This window comes from Mirounga leonina, unplaced genomic scaffold (genome assembly GCF_011800145.1).
Source record: "Mirounga leonina isolate KUSES-001 unplaced genomic scaffold, KU_Mleo_1.0 Mir_151, whole genome shotgun sequence".
Lineage (NCBI taxonomy): Eukaryota > Metazoa > Chordata > Mammalia > Carnivora > Phocidae > Mirounga > Mirounga leonina.
Genome location: NW_023270377.1, coordinates 49,364,846 through 49,372,972, shown reverse-complemented (window position 1 = coordinate 49,372,972; position 8,127 = coordinate 49,364,846). Strand labels below are relative to the sequence as shown.

Genomic DNA, 8,127 nt, shown 5'->3' with positions numbered 1-8,127 from the left:
AGAAAAATCTGGTAAAAACAGCCCACCATTTTCAAGTCATCGGACTACCTCCCCGCAAATTCAGTTTCCTCTCTCATTTAATCATTTGTAGCCAGCAAGAAGACACATCAGGACCAGAGTGTATAATCGCAGAAGGAGCCTCCATTAGGAGTCTTCCTCTTTAGATAAAGCTGTACATAGGGCAGGAAACCTAGATAAGTCTAGTTAAACTGTATCTTTAGTTAAGATAGTTTTGTTTTTACTATTCTGCCCCAAGGATCTGGCACATAGTAGGTATTTAAAAATATATTTGTTGGGTGCCTGGGTGGCTCAGTTGGTTAAGCGACTGCCTTCAGCTCAGGTCATGATCCTGGAGTCCCGGGATCGAGTCCCACATCGGGCTCCCTGCTCAGCAGGGAGTCTGCTTCTCCCTCTGACCTTCCCCCTCTCATGTGCTCTCTCTCTCTCTCATTCTTGCTCTCTCAAATAAATAAATAAATAAAATCTTTAAATAAAAAAATATATATATATTTGTTGCAGGAAGGAAGCACACACGTGAATGCACGCGTTGCAGGAGAAGAGGGGAGCCTGATGACTGGGACATTTGAATACCACAGTAGGATGGAGTGTGACCTCATAGAGACTAACATCTTGGAGCCTTTGGAAGATCTAGGTTACAAGGGTCCATTGTTGGAAGATGGCGCTCTGTCTCAGGCAGTCTCTGGTGGAGCCAGTTCCCCCAAGTTTACTGAACTCTGTGCTTGGCTGGTGTCTGAATTAAGAGTGTTCTATAAACTAGAGGAAAATGTGCAAGCAACAATAGCCCAAGTGAAGCTGAAGAATTCCAGCTTGAGGTGAGTGGGCTACTAGGGGAGATGAACAGTCCATATCTTTCATTGACATCTGGGGATGTGACCCATGCGCCTTCTCATTCAGAACTGCCTCCTTTTCCTCACATTCTTGATCTCAGAACTAGAAGCTGCCAGAATGCTTCTCTAAAGAAAGGTCAAGAAGGAGGTGGTAGTGAGGTCTTTCAAGAGTTGGAAGGCATATGTATTGTTCTAGGAATGTCCAAACGTCCAGCCAATATAACTATGTTCCAGTTCTTCAGCAGGATTGAAAAAAAAAAAAAATTAAAGGAGACATTAGCAAAAGTTCCACTTAACCATGTGGAAAGCCTTTATGGAAGAAGCCAATGGGACCAGCCCACCAGGCAAAGAAAGAAGCAATTCAACAAGCCATAGCTAATGAATATGAAGTTCTGAGAAAGCTGCTAATAGAATTCTTGGATGTTACTGTCCAGTCTTTTGGTTGGTCTGACAGAGCTAAGAGTCAGAGAGAAAAAACAGCAAAAAAAAAAATAGAAACGCTTAGTCCTATCTCCTAAAAGTACTATTTCCTTTCCCACCTTTTGGCTACAAGACAAGACTTGCCAAAGATTTTAAGGACAAGGAATAGCTCTATAAAAGAAAAGACTGCCTGTGCCATCAATAAGGTGCTGATGGGCAGGGTGCCTGACAGAGGAAGTAGACCCAGTGAAAATTGAACCTCCATCTCCAGAGATGCCACCATGGCAAAAAAGGTAAGATGGCCCCCAGCAGCAAACAGGAGGCAGAGAAGGAGAGAGAGGTGGTTATGAACATTCTTCATATGGAGGACAAGGAGGTCATGAACAAGGAGGAGGGAGAGGTGGACATGGTGGCTACAACCATGGTAGCGAGGGGGGAGGAAGAGGAAATAAGCCTCAAGGAGGCTGGATGGATGGAGGGAGTGGAGGAGAAGGTGGTGGCTACCAAGATGGTGGTTATCGAGATTCGGGTTTCCCGCCAGGTGGCTATCATGGTGGTGGTCATGGTGACTTCCAAACATATGTATACATATATAGGGAGTGGATACCAGGGTGGTGGATAATAGCAGGACAGTAGGTACCAAGACGGTGGGCACCATGGTGATTGAGGCAGTGGCTGTGGAGGGAGAGGTGGTTGCAGTAGCCAAGGTGGATGTGGAGGCCGGGAAGGAGGCTGGGGAGGAAGGGGGCTGGAATTATCACCAAGGAGGACAATTTGAATAGCACTTCCATCATGGAGGTTATCAGTATAATTATTTTGGATTTGGACAGGGAAGACATTATCCTAGTTGAGGCTAAAGACCCTTACATTTTGCTGGAGCTCAAGTAACAGAAACTTAGTTTCAGAATCTTGAGTCCAACATCAATTTTTAATTACTATGAGACCATAGGTGGCAGGCAGATTCCTGCTTGGCCTAAGTACTTGTAGGTCTTCATTTAATTGTTTTTATTTTTTTAAGGATTTACATAATGCAGTTTATTTAAGAAACACATACATCTCTCCTTTGTATGAAGAATTTTTTAAAAGGTAATTAAAATCGCCTTTAATTGACCAGTCAACTAATTCCACAGTCAGAATATGCATACTTTTTTGGGAATAAATTACTTGAATAAATAGTTTAAATAAGCGGTTTTGAAAATGAGCATTCTCCTAGAATTTTTTAGATTTATAACTAGGAAACCTCCCTCAAATTATGAATCCATTTTAATGTGTTTTCCTTTCAGTATTCTAATGCCTATTTTCCAAGCACTGTTCTGCCCTGATTGGCTTTTTATCCAGAGTTTATGCCACATTTGCTTCATGATAGAACTTTTAGGTCAGTTCCTATGAAATGAGCTCTTCTACAGATAGCACATTCAGTAGCCTTATCCTTTTGATGGAATACTGTACCATATGCTCAACTCTGAAAACCTTGAACATGGCCAACATCCGCAAAGATTAAAAAAGCAAACTAAGTTGTGAACCTATAGTACATGTAGGCATTTATATAGTATAGCAATTCAGACTGACCTGCATCCATTCAAAACAAGTTCTTCCTTAAACCCTATTTTTACTTGAAATCTGTTAGAAGAAACAGCAAACTGAAATTTGTTTTATGCACGAGTTATTACCACTGGCTCAGCAAATACAAGTTAGTTTGCTTTGGGCAGACTTTTTTTGGTAATGGAAAAAATGCACTACCAAGTAAGAGGACAGATTTTCGCTTGGTGCAGGAGGCCCTTTATTATTGCTGCAGAAAACAAAAGCCTGGCTGACTTGATGTTTTACATTCTCCTTTACTGAAATCTACATAAAGCTTCTTGCTGGGTTTTTGTAGACCTAAACATTGTCAAGCTGTGAAAGAAAATGGCTGGAGGTGTGCTTTGTGTAAAAGGTGAACAATAAAGTATCTATCTTTATGTTCTCTCAAAAAAAAAAAATTGTTGAAAGATACCTGGCTGGTTCAGTCAGAGGAGCATGTGAGTCTTGATCCCAGGGTCAGGAGTTCAAGCCCCACGTTGGGTAGAGAGATTACTTAAAAATAAATAAATAAAAATAAACTTAAAAAAATATTTGTTGCACTGATGCTAGGATGATATATTACAGTAGTCCTCCCTTATCCGCAGTTTTACTTTCTGTGGTTTCAGTTACCTACGGTCAACTTCTGTGGTCAAGAAGCATCTGATCCTCCTAGTGACATATGGTCAGAAGGCCAGTATTATCCTAAGGCTGTCATAACACCTACATAATCACAAGAAGGGTAAGTCTAGTAGAATAAGATATTTGGAGAGAGAGAAAGACCACCATTCACATAACTTTCATTACAGTATATTCTTATAATTGTTCTATTTTATTAGTTATTGTTGCTAATCCCTTACTGTGCCTAATTTTTAAATTAAACTTTATCACAGGTATGTATACATAGGAAACATACTATATATAGGGTTTGGTGCTGTCCACAGTTTCATACACCCACTGGGAGTCCTGGAGTGTGTCCCCTGCAGATAAAGGAGGGGCTACTGTATTTCTTTTAAGAGTCACATTTTTATGGAATGGTAAAGAAAAGTAGAGGGAGATAAAGTAATAGTTGCTGAGGTTTTGGACTCTGGAAAGATACATAATGCTCCCAGGTTAAGTAGAATTAAAGCTGGAAATTTATAGTTCACTTTCCTATTCAAGCATGGCTTTTAAAATGAAAACTCTTATCAAATCAATCTTTTAAAGGGGCACCTGGGTGGCTCAGTTGGTTAAGCATCTGCCTTCGGCTCAGGTCATGATCCCAGGGTCCTGGGATCGAGCCACATGTCAAGCTCCCTGCTTAGCGGGGAGTCTGCTCTCTCACTCTCCCTCTGGCCCTCCCTTCACTCATGCTCTCTCTCTCTCTCTCAAATAAATAAATAAATAAAATTTATTTTATTTATAAATAAATAAAATTTAAAAAATCCATCTTTTAAAAATCAGTTAAAACAGAAAATGGAGAGATTCTAAGTTATATAATTTCTCAGAAACTCGTTGCCCATTATAACGATCCTTGAGGACATGCCACATTCTAAAAATGCCACAATACTCTATTTTCTCCTTTTCTGATTCCCTTTACTTATTTAGAATGAAGAGTTCTATTATTAATTTTAAGATTAAATAATTAAGGAAACACTCTCTAATAATTTTCCCCTCAGAAAGTATGCTGTGAAGTGGAAAAGCCTGATGGCTAGACAAACATTACAGAAATCCGGTGGTAGAGATGCCCTTTGCTTCAACGTTAGGAGAAAGCAATTAGTTTCTCTTTGTTCTTATGAAAGGGCTGGCCCCTCTAGTGCCCAGAGGAACATTTATTAGCCTTTCCCTCCCTTCACTTCAAATAAATCAAATTTTGTAAAGGGTGATAAAGCCAAGACCAGATGTGATCACTGAAGCTGGGAATCCAAGCATGCCAGTCACTAGAAAATGTTGTGAGCACTACCTGGGTATTCTCCCCAGGAACAGAGGTACTCTCGAGGTCTTCTCCCTTTCACACAGAGAGGCAGTCAAACTCAATCTGAGGATTTATCATCTGTGCACACCTCAACTTCAAAAGATACAATGACATTGATATATGAAGCAAAGCAGAATTTATATGATACATTTTATTTAGGATGGCTTGGGGGATTCAGAAGCTGTTCTTGAAAGACCACACCTATCTTCCAACTGTAACGTTTTGTATAGAATGCAAATGTTCAGACTGTGGCTGAAGAAGGCTCTACAGCTTATAGCTGAGGAGAGTATACTTGAATTGTGTGATATTTTCTTCAGACTGAAGTCATGGTATTAATTCACTTGCTAGCAACCATCGGACTTGGGCTCAGATATAACAAAAATAGAACTCACTAGACAGGTCATCAGTTGCTTCCTCTACCAGTTTCTGGGTGCTGTGACCTCCAGCAGCAAAGGCATTTATTCTCCAAGAGTGTTCTGCCATCTTGAAAGCCTAGGAGCCTTGTCGGTCGTCACTGTGTGATCAGCTGCCAAGGTAATTGCCAGTGCGATCTTGAGAACAGATGAGAAGTTAGACTGACAGGATAACATTTCAAGGTCTACTAATCCTTGTACCTGGTGACATGAGATCATTCGACCAGCTCAAGTATGGGAGGCATTTCTGCAAAGGGATAAGATTACAGTTAAGTGTCTCAAAGCTCCTGCCTTTTTTATAAGTACTGACTTTAGTTAGGGGTGAGTCACCAGATTGAAAGGATTATTTTTCTATTTCAGGACAATGACCTCAACTGTCACTTTGTAATTTCTCTTAGAGCTCTTCTTCTTTGCTCTTGGCATTTCACTCACATTTCCAGATTTTTTTTTAAAAAGTCATTTTCCTGTAACGTGGAAGACTTTCTTGATCTCTCGCTAATCCTCCCATCCTTATGCCTATTTTTTAAAAATTTTTTATTTAAATTCAATTTTGTTAATATATAGTGTATTATTAGTTTCAGGGGTTTATACCTATTTATATAAGAAGTTCAGATTCTACATCTCCCCCAAATACTCCAAACATGTGAATCATCTCCTTGGGAGAAATCACAGAAACCACTTTGTGTCACCACTGAGCTACCTCCATTCCAGGCATTGGAAGTACCTACCTGTACTTCATGATGCCCTGTCCCTCCACAAGAACAAAAAGAAAAATAACCACTTGCCCCCAACATGAAGCAAAGGACATTTTTCTATAGCATCTGTCTAGCCATCAGCCTTTTCCACCGAGTTGGGGGATTGTTTAAAAAAAGAAAGATGAAATAAACATGGACCCAGAAGGCATTCCCAGAATCAAAGGAGACACAGATATGTAACAATTACACTATGATTCAATAAGTACTATAATAAAGGTATTTACAAGGTTCAGAAGAAACAGAGGATGATGTGCTATGAAGAAGAAAGTGATGTTTGAACTCACTGTTGACAATATGATCAGCAGTCTGCAGGCCAGAATATGAGAGAACATTCCATTCTAGAGGTAGGAAACAACATGAGGAAAGGCGCAGAGGCTTCCAATGAGCCACTGTTGAAATTGTTCTGGGTCCTACAATGACATTTGAAAATGTAAGCTTTCTATCTTTTACATCTGTTGTATATAATACACACAAATATAGTATAAAGTATATATAGTAAAGAGCAGTCTTAAATTAACTTGAGCATTGCTTTATGTTAAATCCACATGAGAAAAAGCTCTTTCCCATTTAACATAAAGACTCTCAGACCAGAGCTGAAATATAGGCTGACACAACAATGTCGCATTCTCAGGAATGGAAATTGTGATGTTACACTACTCATAATGACCAGGACAAACTCTCTGAAGATAATTTTATAAAAGCAAACAAAGCCAAATCAACAACAAACCAGAAAAACAACCACCATTTATTGAATCTCATCAATTTATGTACATTACCTCACTTACCTTAATCCTTACAACAGCCGTTTAAGGTAGATATTATCCCTGTTCTACACTTACAGAAACAAACTCAGACAAGTCAAATAATTCATCCTTAAGTGACAGAGCTGGGATTGAGATCCCAGATTTCTTTGAAGCCATGGAATCATACCTCACATACACCCTAAAATACTAGCAGGAACCAGCAAATGCTCATTATGATTAAGACTTTATCACTGTGAAACTATGCACATTTATGTAGCAGCATGGCACAGCAGAAGGAGCCCTAGACCCACTAAACCAAGAATCAAGATGTAAGAATTCTAGAAGAAATCACAAGATTCCTTCTATGTGACTTTGGATACATTACTTGCCCTTGAGTAGGTTAAAGTAGATAATTTCTAAGGCTGTATCCAGCTATAAAAGACTGAAGTGCTCCATTATTACTGTCCCTCCATATTTTTGTGACAGGGATTTAAAGCTCTGTGATACAGTTTCTTCATGAAAAAATAATCCCTACTGAGCAACTTGGTTGTGGAGATTAAATGAGGTAATGGGCATGAAAATGCCTAGTATCAAGAGTGGCACAATGTAAGCACTCAGAAGTATTTCCTGATCCTGAAGCTGCAGGTGAGTTAGTGCAAAGCAACTTTAAATGCTAGTGCAAAAAAAGCCCATATTTATATCTGAGAGATCTGAGACAATGTAATGGTAAGTATATAGTTCGGGGCCAGATTTAAATCTTAGCTGCTTCTTCCCTGCAATATGAGTTTGTACAAGTTACTTACTTTCCTTCCCTTAGCTTCAGTTTCCACATCAGTAATTTGAGGATAATCACCATGTAGGGTAATTGGGAAGACTAAATGAGCAATACTTAGAGGATCAAATTAGATAAAACTTAGCAGTATGCTGCATAGTGAGCTATCAATAAATGTGAGCTCTTCTTATGACTCTAACCAGCATTTTCAGCTTGGACAAACCCCTATTAACAGCCAAGGTCAAATTTGACCTTTCCTCCCATCTCAAGTTCTGCCAGCTGGGCCTTGCTTCAGGCTACACACAGAGACCCTTGTACATTTTGGCTGAAGGTAAGAATTAGAAATGAACTGAAGTTCATCTTCAGCCTAGGAAGTTGTGCATTATCTGCTCCTCAGATTCAGCTTCAGTTTTTGCAAGGTCTAACAGTTGAATGCGTGCTCCAGCCTGCTTTCTTGCATCCCCACAACTCGTGTGTGATCAATCACCATGTAATTACATAGGTTATGGTCATACCTTGTTAGTACGGCATCTCAATTTATGATTAATAATTGAATATCCACTTTCAAATAAAGATAAACCTTTTAGATGTAATTGGAGTGGAGCTCTCCCTAAATTGGATTCTATCAGTTTAAATATGAATGTGCCTTTTTTTTTTTTAAGATT

General features: G+C 39.4%; 1 pseudogene; it reads left to right on the top strand.

Annotated features, from left to right (window-relative positions):
- The first annotated feature begins 600 nt into the window (after window positions 1-600).
- Window positions 601-2,119, top strand: LOC118012248 (annotated as a pseudogene).
- Window positions 2,120-8,127: the final 6,008 nt, after the last annotated feature.